This window comes from Sorex fumeus, unplaced genomic scaffold (assembly GCF_029834395.1).
Source record: "Sorex fumeus unplaced genomic scaffold, SorFum_2.1 ptg000265l, whole genome shotgun sequence".
NCBI lineage: Eukaryota > Metazoa > Chordata > Mammalia > Eulipotyphla > Soricidae > Sorex > Sorex fumeus.
In genome coordinates this window covers 1,285,422-1,308,560 of record NW_026606322.1, presented here as the reverse complement: position 1 = coordinate 1,308,560, position 23,139 = coordinate 1,285,422, and the positions used below count along the sequence as shown (strand labels likewise).

General features: G+C 43.0%; 1 protein-coding gene across 2 annotated transcripts in view; it reads right to left on the bottom strand.

The window, feature by feature from the left end:
• GOLGB1 (golgin B1) overlaps positions 1-4,785 on the bottom strand; it is a 68,385-nt gene extending 63,600 nt beyond the window's left edge. Inside the window, exon 1 of one of the 2 annotated variants that reach the window (XM_056109468.1) lies at positions 4,679-4,785. The gene's annotated coding sequence lies outside the window, so the exon portion shown is untranslated. The remainder of the gene's footprint in view (positions 1-4,678) is intronic. The other variant, XM_056109469.1, reaches the window with a different exon arrangement.
• Positions 4,786-23,139: the final 18,354 nt, after the last annotated feature.

Below are 23,139 nucleotides of genomic sequence, written 5' to 3'. Positions count from 1 at the left end.
GTAGGAGACACACCCACAAACCACCTCCGGCTCAGCTATGTAATTGGAGGCATGGCCTCTCTAGTTCCTGATCAGACTGCTTAACGGCCATGATCCCAGAGACTCAGAAGCAAATCTCGAAACCCAGCAGCTTTTGGCAAAAATGCATCCGAACCCTGAGTAGGTGACTGTCACCAGGCCACCCCAGGAGGGGAAGGGTGCTGTTCCTCCACCTGCTCCCCCTAGGTGGCTCAGTGACCATCCTCCAAAGGCCACTGGACAGTCAGAATTGGGCCCGCAGTGACGAGACACGTTGGGCCTCACGGGATGGGGGTGGAGCCGGCCCTTTCCTCCCCGTCCCAACAAGACCTCTAGTCACCGCCCAATGGCCTCTCTGGCTCCTGATCAAGCTGATTAACGGCCATGATCCCAGAGACTCAGGAACAAATCTCGGAACCCAGCAGGTTTTGGCAGAAATTCCTTGATTTAATTGTTAAAATTTCAGAATTTCAAAATCGCATGGCCACTACTGTAGCCACACAACATCATATGTTATTCATAATCAACAACAGAAAACAAATTGTCTACCATTGCCTTTTCGGCAGATCTGAATGTTGTAAAATCCCAAATAATAATGGTGGGTCTGGTGTCAAAATATTGAATGTAATCGAAGTAGAGAGAGAGAATAATGTGAAAATCATCTATCCCACAGGTAGGGGGAGGGTCTGGGATGAGGGTATACTGGGGTTTTTGGTGATGGAGAATGGACACTGGTGAAGGTATGGGTGTTTTGTTGTATGACCGAGACTTAAACCCGAAAACTTTGTTACTGCTCTCACGGTGATTCAATAAATAAAATTATAAGAAATGAAAAAAAAAAGTAAGGTGGAGTTCATGCCCAATTCAATCAGCCTAATCAGTGGCTGATTAAACAGCAGTACTCCTACATAAACTTTTTTCATGACACAAACACTGTTTTTGTTTAGCATGTTGGGAAGCAAATTATGGCTCAGCTCTATGCAATGCTATGCACTATATATCTTTCCAATTACTTTACATTTAAGTTGTACCAATTATTTTATACATTTTATTTTAAAAAAACCTTAAGGTTGAAGTACTGTCAATATCAATTTAAAAGTGCATAAAATGGGCATACAGACCGGGTAATTTGAGTCAGAGTTCAAGAAAGGTAATAAATACCTGAAAAGACTATCCATTTTTTGAGTAGTCTCATCTGCCCACATTCTTTACTGGAGCATAAAACAGGGATAAGGACATGACAGCATGCAGGTACAGACATGTGCACACACACGCATACACATGTAAACACAGGTTCTGTAAGCACTAGTTTTTGACTAATAGAAAAAAAAATATTTCTGAGGTTATGGTCTCAAAGAATTCCACATAATTGATACTCCAAACTCACACAAGTGCACAATGACGTGTACACACATAAAAAAGCAGTGTGACATCTATAATGGAAAACAATCTAATGCACATCTATAAGGAACAGGCTAAATACTTTGAATTCTGGATAGACTATGAAAGAACAATTTTATGAGTCACGGTCATGGACATGGTCCTCCCGTTGTTCATCGATTTGCTCAAGCGGGCCCAGTAACGTCTCCATCGTGAGACTTGTTGTTACTGTGTTTGGCATATCGAATACATCACGGGTAGCTTGCCAGGCTCTGCCGTGCGGGCGAGATACTCTCGGTAGCTTGCTGGGCTTTCCGAGAGGGGTGGAGGAATCGAACTCAGGTCGGCCATGTTGGCTGCGTGCAAGGCAAACGCCTTACCGCTGTGCTAATTTTATGAATAGGAATAGCTAAAATGTAGTATAAGAGGCAAAGGACATAGAACAGCCTGTGTATTATTAATTCCTGTTGTAGTAGAGAAAATGAAGGCAATATATATTATACATGTATTTGAATATCTGAATAGGATAGAAAAGTTAACAGTAAACAAATTACTTATAGTGCTTACTTCAGGGAAATAGGGAGGAACGGGTCGAAGAAGACTACGGAGGAAGATGTTTATGTTGGTTATAGTCTTTTGTTGAATTTCACTTTACCAGAAAGCACACATAGCAGATATTTTCATTTTTTCATTTCATTTCATCATCCTGTTAATCGTCGATTGCCTCGAGCAGGCCCCAGTAACGTCTCTTTCATCCTAGCCCTGAGATTATATTCACGGCTCTTTAGGAGAATGAGACCCATCATTGTTACTGGTATTTGGCATATTTGGTAGGCCACGGGGAGTTTGCCAGACTCTGCCCTGTGGGCAGGCTACATTCGATAGCCTGCAAGTTTGTCCAAAGTAGGAATGAGATAATAAGATTTCACGCGGCCGCGAATGCGGCCGCGCGATTCCAGGATCTGGATTTTATAGTCTCTGAGTCTTGTTATTTAAAAAATGTTATAGACCCTAGGGCTGGAGCGATAGCACAGTGGGTAGGGCGTCTGCCCTGCATGCAGCCAACCCAGGTTCAATTCCTCAGCCCCTCTCAGAGAGCCTAGCAAGCTACCAGTGCTGGGCACCCCAGGTAGGAATACGTTTCATGCCTTGGTCTGTTCCCCTTGGTGGCCCAGTGGCCACCATTCTCCAGAGGCCACTGGACAGTCAGGTTTGGGACTGTATCGCCCACATGGCAAAGCCTGGCAAGCTACCTGTGACATATTCAATATGCCAAAAACAGTAACAAGAAGTCTCACAATTTGTTGTGAGATGTTACTGGTGCCCGCTGGAGCAAATCGATGAACAACAGGAGGACAATGCTACAGTACTATAGACCCTAACCTCTCTCTTTATATATAAATACAACAGACTGGTATGTAATGATGAATGTAAAGGGGGAAAAAAGAATAATGTGACCTTTAAGAGTTAGGCAGAAGGGATATAAAATTATCTCCTAAAGGGTATTTTTAGGAATAACAGAAGCTGTATCCCAGAAGGACGTTATCAAACAAAAATAATGAGTACCCTACCCCAAGTATGGTGGGCTTCACAGATGAAAAGAACCCCATTAATAATAAGGAAAGAGCAGCTATGACGTGGGTCAACAGGCAGAGAGAAATTCCCCAGTGCTGGAAGAGAGTGGGGGAGGGGGGTTGGAACTGCTAACTAGTCTCGAAATATCCCAGTGTGGGGGCAACAATACTTTTTCATCCTTTAAAGAATATACGTCTACTTGACAATTCACTTTCAGGGTCATTCATATTTTATAACATACAATATTTGGAGAATGCTGTTCAAAGATGCCTTACTGAGAGAGCAGGCAACTGAAAGTTTGGAAAGGACTCCTGGATTGCCTCGATTGCCTTGAGCAGGCCCCAGTAACTCTCTTTCGTCCTAGCCCTGAGTTTTTTTTTTTTTTAAGTGCCATATTCAAGGCTCTTTCAGAGTTAGGAGAATGAGGCCCTTCATTGTTATTGGTATTTGGCATATTGGGTACGCCATGGGGAGTATGCCGTGTGGGCAGGTTACATTCGGTAGCCTGCCAGTTTGTCCAAGTTTGGAAAGGACTGAAGTGGTCAAATTCCTGGGAAAGAGGGTAGCATTAACCGGTAATTCTGTCTGGGAAGGATGAAAACGGTGTGAAATCGTTAGTGTGCACGGTCTGAGACTTTCACATTCTGTTCACTATGCCCTGAATGTATTTCATGAAAAGTCCTGTTACTTTCCAAAAGCACAAATCCTGTTTTATGAACCATTCTAACAACGCACAATTCATTGAATGCATCGTCGTAAAAAAAAAAAAAAATATATATATATATATATATATATTTACTTTATGCCTCTGGATAGGGCTTCAGCCCTTCTGTAAAGAATTCTCACTGTCACATAACAGCACAATTGAAGAAAGCCCCGGGTCACATTCAACAGTGGAGCCGTACTCGGCCAGTCATCCAAAGTGTCCGTCCCTCCTTAAACTGCCCTCTCCCCAAAACCGAAGGGGGACCTTGTCAATACCGCGCTCGCTCGTCTATTCCTCACAGCCCAAGGCGTCAACCCCTCCTTCCCGGTCAGCAGAGCAAACACCCTCCTTCCCCCCGGCCTCGCCCCCTTTTCCTCCACGGCTCCCTGCGGGGTGCCCTGACCTCTGGCTGCCTGCCCGCCCGCCCGCCCGCCCGCCCGCCTCTGGCTGCCGGACTTGACCGGCGGGGTCGCAGTGACCACCCCTCTCTCGGGCCCACCGAGCAACCCCTCCTCCGCGAGCTCGCGGCCAGCCCCGCACTCGGCATTCGAGGCCCGACGACCCGGGACCTCCGCCCTCAGGCCTTGGGTCTGCTGGGGTCCCGCCGCCCCTCTCCCGACCGGGCCTGCGAGGGCCGGAGCTCGGCGGCCGCGGCCTCCGTCGGGCGTCAGCGGCTGCGGGAGGCCGGCCAGGGCAGGCCGCGCGCGGGAGGAACGAGGCCCCGCGGCGGGCCGGCACGGCGCCCCACGCCCAGCTCCGTCGCCGCCCGGGGCCGCCGCCCGCGGAGGCCGCCGCGCAGCTCCGGGAGACGCAGACGCCGGAGGGGCGGCCCCGAGGCCTGCTCGGGGGCGCGGGCGGGGCGCGGGGTCCGATCGCGGCCGCGTCCCGGAGAGGCGGGGCGGGGACCCGGCGCGGCGGCCTCGGCGTACCGACGCGGGCTCCGGAGAGCGGGGGCCGCCAAAGGCCTCCAGGAGACGAGCTGGGCGCCTCCCCCCTCACCTGGCGGAGGCTGCCGCGGGGGACTCCAGCTGCACCCCTCCCAAATCTGAGCCACGTCAGCTCCGGAATCCCGGGCGCGACACCCAGCGCGGCGGCGCCCCACCGGAGCACTCGGCCACTCGCCGCCGGGACGGAAAACGGGATTAGCACGGGCCAATCAGGGCGAGGCGCACGGCGTTACCTAGGAAACCAGGCACGCCTCGTTTGTGACCAACCCACCACGCTGACGGGGAGCCAATCAGCGCCAGGAAACGTTCCTCCGCCCCAAGTGAACAGCCAATGGCGGGAGGGCCGGGGAGTGACGCGACCGGCGTTCCGGAAAAGGACCAGGGGGCGAGCCGGAAGCGGTCGGAGGCGGGCGCTCTGGGCAAGGTCAGGTGTTTCGGGGCCAGCTGGTTCGCTGCCTTCTGCCCAGCGCTCCGCCGCGTGGCCCGTGACTGACCCGGACCCGGACGTCTTTGCGGAGTGTCTGTCCCGTGGCCGTCAGCGCCGTTAGAATGATTGGATCAGCTGGGCCAAGGACTTAGGCAGATGTTGTTTTGCTCTTGGGCATAAAATAGTAGAGCCGGAAAGCAGTTCGTCGATTATGACCTAAAGATTTTACTTGGAACAAAATGGGAACCACACTGAAAGTGCTAACCCAAAGGAAAACAGCAATTTAGTGGTGGAATTCGAAGCACTGAAAACCGACGTGCATATGAAAGGAAATCAGATCTATCTCTAAGGACTGGCGGAAGAGGAAATAGTGAATCATCGGGAAGATGCGCCTTGGAGGTGGTCCTTGGACTAGGCTTTAAGGAAGGGGAGGCAATATTGGAGCTCAGGGCCTGAACCTAAGTCCCAATGTGAGTCAATGAGCAACTCAAGTAATGGTTAGACCTGGGGCTCCTTCTGCCCCCTCAGTAGGGCTGGCAAGGGCGGGGGGCGGGGGTTACTTTTCATCACCAATTTCAGAAACTCTATATTAATAAAAGATTTAAAAAATATAAAAGAAAAAAAGGCCATTTCATTAGAAATACAAAGCTCAGGTGTTGAGGAGGTAACTCAAAGGTGTGAGTTCAAAGTGCGATGCCAGCACCACATGCCCCCCTGCCCCCCCCCCCCCACCTCCTTCCATCTCCCCTTGGGGTGGCCCTGTTGGTACCCGGCACTGCTGATCCAAACACCAAACCATTAGGCCCACAGTGCAGGGCAAAGCGAAGCAGAATATCTCTGGGAGTGGCCCCTGAACTTCTGAGAACTACTAGGGATACCAAGAAAAAGGTGCATTTGTGTGGGTGGGTGGGTGGGTGGGTGGGAGAAACCTAAACTAGAAGAGAAATATAAAATATAATAGGAGATGTATAATAGAAGATAAAATATAATAGAAGATGTATACTAAAAGTATTGATCACGGTGCCTGGAGCTAGAGCCTACCTCGCATATGTGAAACAGAATGTATAATATTTTGGAATGCCTCCATTGGCTCTGCCAGTGTCCCCCCAGTGCCACAATTAGGCACATGACTCCTGGTAAACACAACCAAGTGTGTGACTCATGGTGTGGCTAAACCGCACGACTACAACAAAGGGACGGGAAGAGAGTGTGTATCTGAATAAATAAAAATATTCTGTGTTCTGCTTATAGATAAGCCAACAGTTCTAAACAACTCACCAAAGAAGATGTATAGAAGGAAAATAACATAAGAAGCTCAACCTCATATCATTTGGGAATTGCAAATAAAATAATGAGATATCATCACATACCAATTAGAATAGCAAAATTTTAAGATGCTGATAACAAAATGCTGGCCAGGTTGTGCAGCAACAGAAGTGCTCATTTGTTGCTGATGGGAACAGATTATGATGCTCACTTTAGAAGTCAATTTGACACTTTCTTACAAAGCTAAACAGATTTAGCATATTATTCAGTAATCACACTTCATAGTATTTGCCCAAATTCTTGGAAACACCACTGTATCACTGTCATCCCATTGTTCATCGATTTACTCGAGCGGTCACCAGTAACGTCTCCATTCGTCCAAGCCCTGAGATTTTAGCAGCCTCCTCCTTAATCGTCTTTCCCAAAGCTGCCATATTAGAGGCTCTTTCAGGGTTAGAGGAATGAGACCCGTTATTGTTACCGTTTTTGGCATATTGAATACGCCACATGGAGCTTGCCATGCTCTGCTGTGCAGATACTCTCGCTGGCTTGCCAGGCTCTCTGAGAAACATATCTATGCAAAAACATGCATATGAATGTTTATAGCAGCATTGTACATATTTTCCAAAAGGTGGAAGCAACCAGCAGGTAAATGGATAAACTGCAATTTATCCATACTACAGAATATTGTTAAATGACAAAGAGCCTATCAAGTCATGAAAAGACACAGAAAACCCTCAAATGCATGTTGTTACATGAAAGAAGACTCTAAAAGTATATTACTGTATGATACAATGACAGTCTATAAAAAACAATTAAAAGAATTAATAGTTTTTAAGTCACTGAAACAATTCTGTATGATACTATAGTTGTGGACATGTGATATTTATCAAAATGAATAAAACCATAACAGTTTAATGTAAATTATAGATTTTGGTTAATATATCAATATTGATTCATCAATTGTAACAAAAATCTCACTCTAATGAAGTTGTTTTACTCAAATTTTCTAGAAATCTAGAACTATACTGTGTGCATACATATATTGTCAAATTTTACCCAAAAGAAGTAGACAGCCAATTACTATACAAAAGATTCTAGACAGTTACTCATATGAAAGAATGTTTTGCCCATTTTTATAGGAAATTCTTTTTCTTCCTTTAAGGAACATGTACTTCCTGTGTTGTATAATCTATATAAGTAGAACATTTTCCAAATAGCTTTGGTGGCGGGGTGGGGTGAGTGTGGAGGCCTTACAAGCCATGCTCAGGATATGGAGGGAGTGAGCACTAGAAATTCTTCTTCTGGACCTATAGCTCAGTGCAAGTACCCAAGGATGTGAAGGTTTGAAGGACCTGCATGTATAATCACCAAGAGACTAGGAATCCCGCGCCTCTCTCTTGCCGCCTGCGTTCGGTGGTCTTGGGCCACTTCCCCACCCGGGACAGCCAATGCCATGGACAGACAAAGGAGGAAACAAGGGCCAGGCTGGTTGGTGATCAGTTGCCATTTATTCCATTTTCCCCACGTGCCTGTTCCAGTCTCTCTGAGCCCCACATTCCTGTCTCCTCCTGTCTCCCTCACTCGTCTCTCCGCACTCCTCCAACTCCCTCTGCCTTGGTGTCTCTCTCTCTCTCTCTCTCTCTCTCTCTCTCTCTCTCTCTCTCTCTCTCTCTCTCTTTCAGAGCCCTACCTGATTGTCTGCAGCCAGGGTATCCAGTTCAGGGGCGAAATGCCACTTAGGGTGTTTTTCTCCTTAGTCCAATAACTTCACACCTTAATTAACGTTTTAATTCTAATTCTAAATATTAGTTATTTTGTATGGACACGGTAAGAGATACATTAAACTTGTAGGGTGACTCTCCTGAGGACATCTCGCTATAGATCTCAGACTACAGTGCTCAGGCCAGATTAGGCAGTGCTGGCAACCTCCAGGAATTTATTTAGTGATCATTGGTGGACCATGTTTTTTCAGGAATCAAACCTAGATCGGGTACACATGCTCTAACTACTAAACGAGCATCTTGTCCTCTTGATCATTTTTTTAAAAACTAGCATAATCCAGGTCCCCACAACTTAAAGATGTCTCTAGGAAAACCTTTGACATAAACACTTTTTTGTCATATTTACTCTAGTTGAACCTATTTACAAATTTGAAAAGTACTCATTGACTGGGTATTTTCAATGGCTTTCAATAGGGCTTGCAGTGAAGAGAAGAAAAGTCAGGTTAGAGAGTTAAGTGGTGGTCCCACAGAAGAATCACTGAAATTACTAGACCAATTAGAGTTATGGAGTTATGGAAGCCCTTCTAGGCCTTAGCATGGGTTAAGACCTGGAATGTCTTCTTTTACAAGCTTTCTAAGATTGAGATCAGTGAGCAGGGAATGTTGCTGAATAGTAGAGCAGAGGTTTGGAACTCCGGCACCCAGCAGATGTAACAGCTGCACAACAGCTGAAATTGCTCACTGATTAGGTATGCTGTGCTCTCAAATAGCTTGTCTCTGTGTGTTTATTTTTTTAGATAGATACGGAGTTTATTTTAGGGTCACACCCAGTGTTCATCAAAGCTACTCCCAGCTCAATCAATGCTCAGGGATCTTTCATAGTGGTGCTTAGGTATTAAACTGAAATAGATAGGACCCTCATTAGATTCGGTTCTGAAGAGAACATATCTGGCTTCATATGATCTTTATAGGTTGTCTGTGAAATTTCCCAAAGCCCTTAAGCCAAAGAAGAAAAATATCTCCCATGATACTTTTGGTAAACTTATGGAAGAATTTATATGCAGAAGCTAAGCAAACTACAAACCAGGAAAACAAAGTGGTTGAAGAAGGATAAGAGAAGACCAGAAAAAAAATCAAAACAAATTTAAAAAATTGATGGAATTTAGACTATTAATAATTTATTTTATTACAGTGGGTAGGGCATTTGCTTTGCACACATCCAATCCGGGTTCGATTCCTCCGTCCCTTTCAGAGAGCCAGGCAAGCTACCGATAGTATCCCGCCCGTACAGCAGATCCTGGCAAGCTCCCCATGGCATATTTGATATGCCAAAAACAGTAACAAGTCTCACAATGGCGATATTACTGGTGCCTGCTCGAGAAAATCGATGAACAACAGGAGGAGAGTGCTACAATGCTACAGTGCTATTTATTTTATTTTTATAATTGAACCACCATGAGATATAATTACAAAGCTTTCATGATTGAGTTTCAGTCATACAACGATCAAACACCCATCTTCACCAGAGTACTTTTTCACCACCAATGTTCCCAGTATCCCTCCCACTACCCTCACCCAACCCCATCCCTTGCCTCTATGACAGACAATTTCCTCCATACTCTCTCTCTACTTTTCGGCATTACGGTTTTTGCAATACAGATACTGAGAGGCCATATTTGGTCCTTTATCTACTTTCACCACACCACCCTCATCCCAAGCGATTCCTCCACCGATTATTGACTTAGTGATTCCTTTTCTTTCTTTTTTTTTTATTAATTCACCATGAGGTACAGTAACAAAATTTCATGTTTGAACTACAATCATCCGTCATCAAACACCCATTCCTTCACCAGTGCACATTTTCTACCACCAAAATCCCCAGTACCCCCCCCCCCCCATTCCACACCTTCCCCTGCCTGTGTGGCAGACAATTTAAAAAACACTCTTTCTCTACTTTAGTTACCTTCGATATTTTGAGACCAGTCCTACCCCTCCTCATATCTGCTGAAAATGCAATGCTAAATGATGTGTTTTATATTGCTTGTTGTGGATATAATATAATGTCACGGCCACACACTTTAGGAATTCTAAGATTTTAATAATTAGTGTCTGAAGAAATCTCTGTAGCAAGTTGCTTGGGTCTGAGATTCATTTGTGTGTCTCTGGATCGTGGCCATGTGGGAGCTTAAGTAGAGGGTGAGTGGATATGGTGTTATCTCGGCATCCCATCAGGGCGGGGAAGGAGAAGGGCCCACTCCTCCCCTGCCCCACAAGACTTGGGATTTGCTGTGATTGCCACTCATACCTGGAGCTTCTTTCTGACTTCCAGAAAATGGAGGCCACCGGAGCAGGTGGCAGAGGGACAACGCCTGCCCCCATCTGGAGCAGCCAGTGGAGAAGGCCTATTGCAAAGTTCTGGGCCATCTCTGCAGCAAGTTGCTTGGGTCTGAGACTCGTTTGTGTGTCTCTCTATTAATAATTTTTAAAAACTGACAAAATCACCTTCACATTGCTGGTATGACTGCATACCAGCAGATCTGCATACAAAGCACTTAGTGTAAGAAATTTATGCCTTCCTAATTGTTTCTACATTGTCTTTGGAGTGTCCTGCTCAACAATCCATTCCAGAAGACTTTCTCCATTAACTACATTAAGGCTGTACATGAAGGGAAATTTAGCCTGGAGTCAAAACCAAGTTACTAGTAGTTTTTGTTTTTGTACCTAGCTGTGAACAGTCTTTCTTCTGACCCTGTCCTCTATCTCCTGCCTTCTTTCAGGTCTCAAGATTAACAACAATTTTACTCACTTTTCTTGCACACATTTTTTTTTATTATTAGTGAAACACCATGAGGTACAGTTGTAGATTTACAATTTTTTGTGCTTGGGTTTCGGTTATACAATGATCAAATACCCATCCCTCCACCAGTGCCCATTTTCCACCACCATGGATAATATCTCTCCCTCCCCCATTCCCCCATTCCCACCCTGCCTCTGTGGCAGGGCAGTCCCTTGTGTTCTCTCTCTCCTTTTGGGTGTTGTGGTCTGCAAAAGAGGCATTGAGTGGCAAACATGTTCAGTCCATAGTCTACTTTCGACATGCATCTCCCCTCCTGGGAGGATCCTCCAAACACCCTTTATTTGGTGCTCCCTTCTCTATGTGAACTGCCCTTTCCTCTAGGATACCTGGCTGGCCTCTAAGCTATGGAGTAATCCTCCTGGTGCTGATCTCAGCTATTCTTGGGTATAATCTCATATTTTGTTACTTTATATCCCCCAGATGAATGCAATCTTTCTATGTCTCTCCCTCTCTTTCTGACTCATTTCGCTTAGCATGATACTTTCCATGTTGTACCACTTGTATGTAAATTTCATGACTTCGTCTTTTCTAACAGCTACATAGTACTCCATTGTGTAGATGTACCAAAGTTTCTTTAACCAGTCATCTGTTCTTGGGCATTCAGGTTTCTTCCAGTTTCTGGCTATTGTAAAGAGCTTGCACACATTTTAATTAGGCTGGTTGACATAAGAAACACTGGTTAATATGAAAGAAATATTTGACAGCATAATTTATGGACATGATATGTCACATTACAAAATACTCACAAAATACTCTTTGTCTGTAATATTCAATTTCTAAAAAGGGTAGGGGACTAAAAGGAAAAATATGGTCAGAAGAAGGGCATCGGGCCTTTAAATCTCCTCTAAGAATCTTCAGCCAGAGTGGGAGTAGCTGAACCGGCAGGCAGTTCTGGCTGTACTTTGCACTTCAGTGATTCCAATCAGCAATCATCTAAGCAAACATTTCACTAGTATTTGGAGGACAGAATTATGCATGCCTGTTCAGGGTTACTGTGTGAGCAAATGGTAAGCAATTGTTCCAGGAACATGTTCTCAGCTGTCTACCATGGGTTTAGAGGAACAGGAAAAAAAATGATAGCTATTATTGTGCTGCAATTTACATGTCCCTAAGCATTCCAGAGAGTGAAAGGTCCAAAATAGTTACATTGTGCAGATTCCAATGGTATTCTAGATGGGCACACAGCTTTTTGGTGTTTCATACTCCAGAATGAGATAACATTCCTACTTTGGACAAACTTGCAGGCTATCAAATGTAGCCTGCCCACAGGGCAGAGTCTGGCAAACTCCCCGTGGCCTACCAAATATGCCAAATACCAGTAACAATGATGGGTCTCATTCTCCTAAAGAGCCGTGAATATAATCTCAGGGCTAGGATGAAAGAGACGTTACTGGGGCCTGCTCGAGGCAATCGACGATTAACAGGATGATGAAATGAAATGAAATGAAATACTCCAGAATCCTTTCTGAACTTTTCCTATGTAACAAAAGCAGACAGGCAAGGGGGCCCTGACAATGAATTCTTTGGACATAATAAAACCAAGAGATCAATAGAATTTGAAGACGTTACACTCTGACTAGCCGGAAAGCATTATTGCCCAGACCCACACTGTGGACACAGTAATTAAGGCCTGAATGGGTGCTTATGCAGGGTCCTTAAGTGGACGTAGCCCTGGGAGCTGCCTCACTTAGAGGGCCAGGTGGACTTGGCATAGCTCTCTGTCCCGCCATCCCTAGTATGTCGAGTGGTCATTATGTTGCCAACCCAAGCCTATAGAGAAGTTAATACTTCACCATCCTCAGTTTGCAAAAGAAGTTAATGAGAAATGGATGTATTGTGATTGTGTGGTGTGTGTAGGATATCACATCCTTTATAAATCAGTAGAGTGTACAGGAATGATCATAGTGTTTTTCAGTGTACTTTATTATTATTTCCACTTTGTTCTTATTTCCAGTTACTGATCTAAGTAACATTGTTTTCATTATACTGCACTGTCCTCCCATTGTTCATCATTTGCTCAAGCAGGCCCAGTAACATTGTGAAACTTGTTGTTACTGTGTTTGGCATATCGAATACATCATGGGTAGCTTGCCAGGCTTTACCATGCAGGCAAGATACTCTCAGTAGCTTGCCGAGCTCTCCGAGAGGGGTGGAGGAATCGAACTCAGGTCGGCTGACCAGCTTCATGTAAGGCAAACGCCCTACTCACTGTGCTATCACTCCAGCCCTTCATTATGCTTCTTTTTTTTCTGTTTCTTGAGAGGAATATATATATATTTTTAATTTTTATTAGTGAAACACCATGAGGTACAGTTGTAGACTTACAAGGTTTTGTGCTTGGGTTTCAGTTATACAACAATCAAGTACCTATCCCTCCACCAGTACCCAATTCTCCAGCACCAATGATCCCAGTATCCCTCCCACTCCCCCAACCCCCTGTCCCACCTCTGTGGCAGGGCATTCCCTTTTGTTTGCTCCCTCCTTTTGGGTGCTGTGGTTTGCAAAAGAGGCATTGAGTGGCAATCATGTTCAATCTATAGTCTACTTTCAGCATGCATCTTCCATCCTGGGAGGATCCTCCCAACACCCTTTACTTGGTGTTCCTTTCTCTATCTGAGCTGCCTTTTCCCCTAGTATGTGCGGCTGGCATTCAAGCCATGGGGTGAACCTCCTTGTACTTATCTTGACTATTCTTGGATGTTAGTCTCCTATTTTGTTATTTTATATTCTGCAGATGAATGATATATTATGCTTCTTATGCTTGTTTGATCTAAGAAATGTATGAGCTTGGGAATATGTTTTTTGCAGTTACAATGGATGATTTTACCTGCCAAGTTTCTGACAGAGATGTATAAAAGACTGTCTGAAATAAAGACCAATGCTGCTGTTCCATGTGAATTCAGCCCTCTCAACCACTTGTATATAGTTCCTTTGATCCTCACCTTCCCTCTCGACCCGTTCGACTGTGAGCTGGACCAGCAACTAGGCTCTCAGTGGTGCCAACATAGGGAGCCCAGGCTGGACTCCCTTCGGAACTATCAACTACTCTCAGTTCGCCCACTTGGCAACCACATTTACAGTTGACTTTTATTTTTTTTAATTTATTTATTGATTCACCGTGAGAAAAGCCACAAAGCTTTCAGGTTTAAGTGTCGGTCATACAATGATCAAACACCCCTCCCCTCACCAGTAATTATTTTTCACCACCAAGAACCCAAATATACCCCCCCCTCCCACCCCTCCCGATGCCTGTGAGGCAGATGATTTCTACTTAACTCTCTCTCTACTTTGAATGCATTCATTCATTTCGAAAAAAGATGTACTGTTATTTGGAATTCCCCCCCCCCCAACAATCAGAACTATTGAAAAGGAATTGTGAAATAATTTGTTTTCTATTGCTGGTTATGAAAACCATATGATTTTGGATTTCTGATACTTTATTAATTAAGTCTTGAGGGATTTCTGCCAAGAGCCAGACGAGATTGGTTTTTGTGCATCTGGTGCCATGGCTGTGCTGGAGAGCTGCTTGTGGGGAGCAACTCATGGCCTCCGTTGGGCGTGAAGGAAGAGCCGGTTCCTCCCCGTGATGTATTCGATATGCCAGACACAGTAACAACAAAGTCTCCAAATGGAGACGTTACTGGGCCCGCTCGAGCAAATCGATGATCAACGGGAGGGCCTTTACCTTTACCTTTACATACACACACACACATATATATATAATATATATAATCTTGCCTTTGTACAGCATAGGCATGCAAAATAAGTCAAAAGGAGAATGTGTTTATTCTGGATGATCTCACTCATATGCTCTTTATAAAGAAACAAAGCAAGGAACTAGAAAGTGGCCAATGAAAACAAATGTTTGAGCCAGACAATAGAGCTAAGGTTACCCGAAGGATGAGACAGGGTAAGCGGAATAGGTGCTATGGACAATGGTGGAGGGAAATTTGATGGTGGATATGATATGGTAACAGTGAATCTAGAACAAATCAACGTTTACACTTTCAGTAAACCAACATTAGCTGAATTAAAAATATTAAACAAACTACATTCTTAATAATGGTAACAGTTTCTCTCAAAGCCCAGTGCAACTTTATCAACTTTTAGTTTCCCTATGTATGGCCATGTCACTGTCACTGTCCTCCCGTTGTTCATTGATTTGCTCCAGCGGGCCCAGTAACATCTCCATTGTGACAGTTGTTACTGTGTTTGGCATATCGAATACTTCATGGGGAGCTTGCCAGGCTTTGCCGTGAGGGCAAAATACTCTCGGTAGCTTGCCAGGCTCTCCGAGAGGGGCGGAGGAATCGAACTCGAGTTGGCCATGTTGGCTGCGGGCAAGGCAAACGCCCTACCGCTGTGCTATCGCTCCAGCCCATGTATGGCCATGGGACCTGAAAATAGTACAGATAGTACAGAGGTTAAGGTATTTTTCTTGCATGTGACTGACCCAAATTTGATCCCCAGCACCCTGAATGATCTCTGAGTATTTCCCAGAATGATCCGTAGGTGCACAGCGAGGAGTAAGCCCTGAGCACTTTTAGTTGTGGCCCAAAACAAAAACAAAAAAGAAAGGGTATATGGCCCTGTTGAAGAGATAATCCCACATCTTTTCAGAAACTTGTGGATATTCTTTTCACACCAAACTCAGAAAATAGTACTTATTGAACACTGGCTGAATGTTAGAAGCACCAGTGGGGCTTTTAAAATTACACTGTTTCTTGATTCCCAACCTAAAGTAATCAAATTATATGTGGGGTATAGCAGATGAATTTTTAAGTGTCTTAAATCAGTGCTACTTAAATTTAAATTGTAGAAAGAATTTAAATTTTAATGTAAGTGTGAATCTCTAATTTCATTCAAATGCAAACATTGAAGTTTTACAAAATATTTTCATCCATTGAATTCTTAACTGAATAATTTTTCTTTATTAAATTCTTGATAGTATTTTGGATGTTTCTTCAGTCTAACTTATTCTTCCTCCACCAAATTCCTATTCACATTCTTAGGCCAAAACCCCAATTTTCCAACCAACTTACTTAGAGAAAGTCAGTCATTTACCATTTCTGCTCTCTTTGACCCCGACACTTTCCTTTCCTACTGTTATCTTATGGAGTTGTTACAATACATCCCTCTGACTCCTGATAAAATGTTTCTAGAAAGAGTTTTGTGATTTTCTTTGAATCTTCAATATTTGGTAAAATCATTAGCTCAAAGATATTTAAATTATACTGAAATTAAAGAAAAAATGGAGAATTTTCAGAGACGAGTCGAAAACACACAAGCAATCATAAGAAAAAAAGAACAGTTGGTTTTGCTTAGCCTAGAGAATATAAATTAATGATGCATCATTCAGTCTCTAGTTTATAATGAATTGAAGCAAAAAGATACTGAACCAATAGAAGTTATGTGAAATATATAGAAATTTGTTGAACTTTCCATAATGCATTTTATTTAAGCTATTTTTTAAAGTAAAAGATCAGTGACCAGAAGAAAGGAAAGGAGAAAGAAAGGAAGAGAAAAGAGAGAAAGAGAAAAAGAGGAATATAGGGACGGAGGGAAGGAAAGAAGGAGGGGGGAGAAGAAAGGGGAAGGAAGGAAGTAGGGAAGGAAGGAAGGAAGGAAGGAAGGAAGGAAGGAAGGAAGGAAGGAAGGAAGGGAGGGAGGGAGGGAGGGAGGGAAAGACCGGAGAGATAATACAGCCAAAAGGCACTTGCCTTTCAAGCAGCCAATTCAGGTTCAATCCCAGGCAACATATATGTTCCTCTGAGCACTTCTAGGAGTGATCATTGAGCACAGAACTAGGAGTAATCCCCAATCATCAACATGTATGCCCCCTCAAAAACTGTTATTATCAAAGAAAACTCAAGAAGGCAAACTTGCAAGCGCAGAATTGTAGAAGCTGACAAAGAATTGAAATGAATAATTATAACCAATGATGAAATACAATTAACTTGGAGAATAAAACATTTTAACTTAGTCTTGAAATAGAAGAGGCCAGAACTGAAGATTAAGGCACAGCCATCACTAATATGAAAGAGGAGAAAGAAAAAACATTAAGGAAAAATGAAGAAAATTGACAGACTTCACTAGAAGGGTTGTGGAAATACCTGTCACTGTCACTGTCCTGTCCTCCCATTGTTCATCGATTTGCTCGAGCGGGCCCAGTAACGTCTCGATTGTGAGACTTCTTGTTACTGTGTTTGGCATATTGAATACTCTCGGTAGCTTGCCAGGCTCTCCAAGAGGGGCGGAGGAATCGAACCTGGCTCGGCCAGGCTGGCTGTGCGCAAGGCAAATGCCCTACCGCTGTGCAATCAGGAGGTGAAAAAAAAGGGAGAGAAGGAAATGGGAACCATATTCAAAAAACTAATAATAAGTCAGCGCAGTAGCACTGTCTTCCCGTTGTTCATCGATTTGCTTGAGTGGGCCTGAAGTTTCCATACCCAAAGGAGGAATATAGATATCAAAAAGGGAAGAAAGCACCCAAGTTTTAAAATCCAAAATGACATACATCAATTCACATAATTATCAAAAGTCACTTTTTCATTGAATTATTATGGTTTATTTTAGTATTGAAAATATTCATGTTTTAGGCCCACGATGTTATTGTACCATATGTACTACTGAAACACCTGTGGTTCTGCCCCTCCCTCTCCTTCTTTTCCTCCCATATCTCTATTCATCCGTCTCAGTTGGCTGACTCAGTTCTGATGGCAGAATCACAGGATTTGTTTTCACTGGCCATGCTTACTTTCTCATTTTGTTTCTTCATACTATTCATATGAATCAGATCATTTAGTATGTGTCCTTTTTCTGATTCAGTTCACTTAGTATGATAGATTCCAGTTTCATTTAAGTTGTGGCAAACTGTAAGAATTTTATCTTATAACTGAACAATTTCCCATTGTGTGTATATATAGAACAATTTCTTATAAACTTTTGGATACTTGGATTGTGTACAGATCTTGGTTATTGTAAGTGGGGCTACAGTGAACTTAGGTGTTCACTGTAATTAAAACCAATATATCCTTTCAAATTAGGCTTCAGGAAAAATAAAAATGTCTTATACAAAGACACTCCTATTAGACTTTTACAGACTTCTCAGTAGAAACCATAGAAGTTAGAAGAAAGTGGAATAACACGTTTATGCACTGAAAGATGAAACTACCAGCCAAGGATCCTCAACCCTGCAAAATTATTATTAATATGTGACATAGAAAAGATGACTTTTTCAAGAAAAAGCTAATAGAATTTACCACCATCATACCCTCTCTGCAAGAAATGTTGAAAGTTTCTCTACATTAAAAGAAATAAAAAATATTTCAAAAAATCTTTTTCAGGGGAAAAATAGTAATATAGAAGCAGAAATAAAGACAACAGTGGTATAAGACAGCAAGAAAAATAAAAGAGGAGAAAGAAAAGATTAAAACCAATATACTTAAATGATTCTGAATCAATACCAACACATAAAAGACTTTTTTAGATACAGTGAGCTTGATACAACCCTCAAAGTAATCACAAAAAAAATCATTATGTAACTGTTTAGAAGGAAAGAAAGGGAGAAATGGAGAAATTTCACAGGAAAACAGCCCACATGAAAAGGCAGATAAGGGGCGGGAGTGTAGGGTCTTGCATTGCATGCAACTGACCTGGGTTTGATTCCTGGGTCAGGAGCATATTCTGAGCACTACTGGGTGTGGCCCAAAAAAGTAAAAGAAAAAGCAAAAGTCAGATAAAAGTGTGTAGGAGGACAGAATCCACCCAACTCCACAACTCATCTCAAAAAGAACAGGATGCTGCCTCGACTTCCCAGGTAGACCAGTCCGTGCTAACAACTCTGGGGGCTCCTCAGAATGGAGACAGGCAGATTCCCCTTTCTGCTTGAAGCCACAGAAGCTCACAGCACAACCAACACCCTCTGACATAGAAGCATCCCAGCTCCACAACTGACCCTCATTAAGGCTCCCAGTCACCAAAATGCTCCAGCCCCACAAGACCTGGTGGAGAACCTCAAATTTAATAGTACTGCTAGCCCAATAGGATCACAGCAAGTCTAACTGAAAGTTACATAGAAGACTACCAAGCTCAATGAGCAAATCAATAACACAGAAAGCTCAATTACCACCAACCAGCCCAGTAACTCCTCGCACAATGACTTCAGAAACACCATTGTAAGATATAATAATCACAGATAGACTTTTATTGATATAAGTTTTGATAATTCCATTTGCCTTTGTTGTAACAAACAATATTAAGCACAATTTTTTGGTGTCTGCTTAAGGGGGCTGGTGGGGTGGTGGATGGGAAACTAGGGACATTGGTGAAGGGAGTGTCATACTGGTGGTGGGATTCTACTGGAACATTTAATGCATGAAACAACTATATAATGAACAACTTAGTAAATCAAAGTGTGATAACTTTTTTAAGCACTGTAGCACTGTCCTCCCACTGTTCATGGATTTGCTTGAGCGGGCACCAGTAAGGCCTTCATTGTGAGACTTGTTGTTACTGTTTTTGGCATATCGGAATATCCCATGGGGAACTTACCAGGCTCTGCTGTGTGGGCAGGACACTCTCGGTAGCTTGCCTGGCTCTCTGAGAGGGGCAGAGGAATGGAACCCTGGTCGATTGTGTGCAAGGCAAACGCCCTACCAGCTGTGCTATCTCTCCGGCCCCTGAATGAACAACTTTAATTCTCGTTACCACCACACAAGGCAAGTGTAATCCCTACAGCATTGTGTGGTGGTCCCTAGTGGTGGTGGTCCCTAATTATGATCCCTAGTGCCACAACAATGTAATCTTCAGTATACCACATCTAAAGTGTACAAATTTTGATAAGCATGACACAGAATGTGTGACTTCTGAGAGCTACAGCCAAATGTGTAAACCTCAGTTAACATATCAACTAAGTGCGCAAGCAAAAACAACCAAGTATATGACTCCCATCAAGAACTGCAACCAAAGTGTGTGAACACCACAAACATATGCAATCTCAGTGAACATTAACCAGTGTGTATGAGGCCTACCAACTAACTGTGTAGGCACTGCAACTGTGTGTGACCCCAAGTCAAAAAGGGAGGAGAAGGGAGGGAATGAAAAATTCATTTACATTGTGAATGAAGAGTATCACCTTACATATAAAAGTAGACAGTTTCAGAGAAAAAGATTTAAGCAAGGTGTTCCAAGCTAATAATGCAGAGACAAGGGCAATGACTGCAATCCTCAAGTCTGATAGAATAGACTTACAGCTAAAATTGTTAACAAATGACCAGGGTGGAGACTATATGTTGATAATACTTGTATCCAACACAGAGATACCCAAATTAACAAAAATAATTATTACTAGATCTCATGGAATACATGTATAGAAATAATGTAATTATAGAGGACATCAGACTATTTAACAGCAAAGGAGAGATGCTACAGACAAAAAGGGCAACAAAGAAATTATAGCACTAAATGAAGTAAAACTACCTGTGACGTATTCAATATGCCAAACACAGTAACAACAAGTCTCATATGACGGAGACGTTACTGGGCCTGCTCGAGCAAATCGATGAACAATGGGAGGACGGTGAAATGAAGTAAATAAAGATATTAACCATAAAGACAGAAAATTTCATTCACATTTCAAAATTTCTGAATAAACATTTTTCAAGTACTCACAGATTATTCTCAAGAATAGAAAATATGTTGGTCCACTAAAGAATATTTAATACATATGTGAAAATTAAAATCATTTTGGGCATCTTTTCTGATCACAATGGAATGAATCAACAAAAAGAAAATAGATGAAACCTTAAACATGAGGAATAGACAACATGTTTCTGAGTAAACCTTGGGTCAATGAAGAAATAAAATAAGGACCGAAAAATGTTCACAGAACAATTAAAATGAAGAGAGGAGCTATCAGATATAGCAAAATAATTTTAAAGGTGAAATTAATTCCTATATATGCCTATATCGATAAAAAGAAAAACATCAAATAAACAATATAACCTTACACTTAGAGGAACAACAAAAAAGGATTTAATAGAACCAAAAGTAACCAGAAGAGGGGCTGGAGTGATAGCACAGCAGGTAGGGTGTTTGCCTTGCATGTGGTCTACCTGGGTTCGATTCCCAGCATCCCTTATAGTCCCCTGAGCACCGCCAGAAATAATTACTGAGTGCAGAACCAGGAGTAACCCCTGTGCATTGCCGGGTATGACCCAAAAAGGAAAAATCAGTAACCAGAAGATAGGAAACAAAAAAATTATTATAAAATATATTAGAAGCCAAGAAGATGATATAGAAGATAAATGAAATCAGGATTGAGTCTATGAAATGATCATACATTTAATAAATTATTAATGAAGCTGACTAAGAAAAAAACCCTGATAAGAAGAATCATAAATGAAAGAGATAAAACTAAAACCTATTCTACTGAAATAACAGTACTATGAACATCTATATACAAATGTATTGAATGTGGCGGTATGGTGCATCCAGCAGGTCAATCTGTACCTGTGAGGCAAGTGCATCAGCAGCCTGATGGTACTGTCAGACTTTCGGATACCCCAAAATTGCTGCTGTGCCTTTGGCCAGACTCCAACAACTTGGAGCAAAGTTTACCAAGAAAGTAAATGGCCAAAACTTAGGTATGTGGGAGACACACCCACAAGCCACCTCTGGCTCAGCTATATAATTGGAGGCATGGCCTCTCTGGTTCCTGATCAAACTGCTTAACGGCCATGATCAAAGAGACTCAGAAACAAATCTCGGAACCCAAAGGCTTTTGGCTGACATGCGTCCTGTTCCTGCAGTAGGTTTACTGACTCTAGACCACTCCAGGTGGGAATAGGTTACGTGCTTTGTCCTGTTCCTCCTGGCGCCTGGTAACCGCCATCCTCCAGAAGCCACTGGACAGTCAGATTTGGGCCCGCAGTGACGAGACACCCTTGGGGCCTCACCAGATGGGGGTGGAACCGGCCCTTTCCTCCCCATCCCAACGAGACCCCGAGTTGCTGCCTACAAACGGCCTCTCTGACTCCTAATCAAGCTGATTAATGGCCATGAGACTCAGAGACTCAGAAACAAATCTCGAAACCCAGCAACTTTGGGCAGAAATGCATCTGGACCTCATACAAGGTGGCCACCGCTTCAGAGCTTATTGGAAAGCCAGGTACAAGCTGGCGTTGACTGGGCAACTGCAGTCTCATGGGAAGGGGGACGTTACTGGCTCGTCCTTCATGCCCTACCGAGGTCACGAGTTGCCCCCCATGAGCGATTCTCCAGCATGGCCATAACACCAGAAGCAAAGAAACCAATCTCATAATTATCTGGCTCTTTGCAGAAATCCAAAATCGCGCAGCTGCTATCACGGCTGCACGACATTACATGATTCTCATAACCAGCTATAGAAAACAAAGTATTTCACAATGCTTTTTCAGCAATTCTGTTTGTTGTGGGGGCAGGGAATTCTAAACAATGATGGTGCATCTTTTGTCGAAATCATGAATGTAATCAATGTAGAGAAGAGTTAAGTAGAAATCATCGGCCTCACAGGCATTGGGAGGGGTGGGGTTCTTGGTGGAGAAAAATGAGTACTGGTGAAGGGAAAGGTATTTGATCATTGTGTGACTGAGATTTACACCTGAAAGCTTGGTAACTTTTCCCACAGTGATTCAATAAATAAATATAAAAAGAAAAATAAATAAAATTTTAAAAAATTAAGGTGGAGTTTATGCCCCATTCAATCAGCTAATCAGTGGCTGAATAAATAGCAGTACTCCTAAATTAAAAAAATAAATAAAACAAAAACATCTCCAGACCAAAGAAAGCTTGCGTAGAAACTGGGGAAAAGAGATAGTTACCTTTATAGATAGTACCGCAGTGGTGAAGAAATGCACAGGTATACAAACATACATTTCTGAGTAATGTAAGGTTCCACAGATTTTGTCTGTCTGCAAGGACATTGAAGAATTAATGACTAATCAAGAAGAAAAAAAGACTATATTCTTCTTACATATGCATAACCTCTGTATACATGCAGTATCGTGAAAAGATGAAATATGTATTATGTACTTTCTGTGGGCTGGAGCGATAGCACAGCGGGTAGGGAGTTTGCCTTGCACACAGTCAACATGGCCATCCTGAGTTTGATTCCTCCGCCCCTCTCGGAGAGCCCAGCAAGCAACCGAGAGTATCTTGCCTGCACAGCAAAGCCTGGCAAGCTACCCGTGAGGCATTCG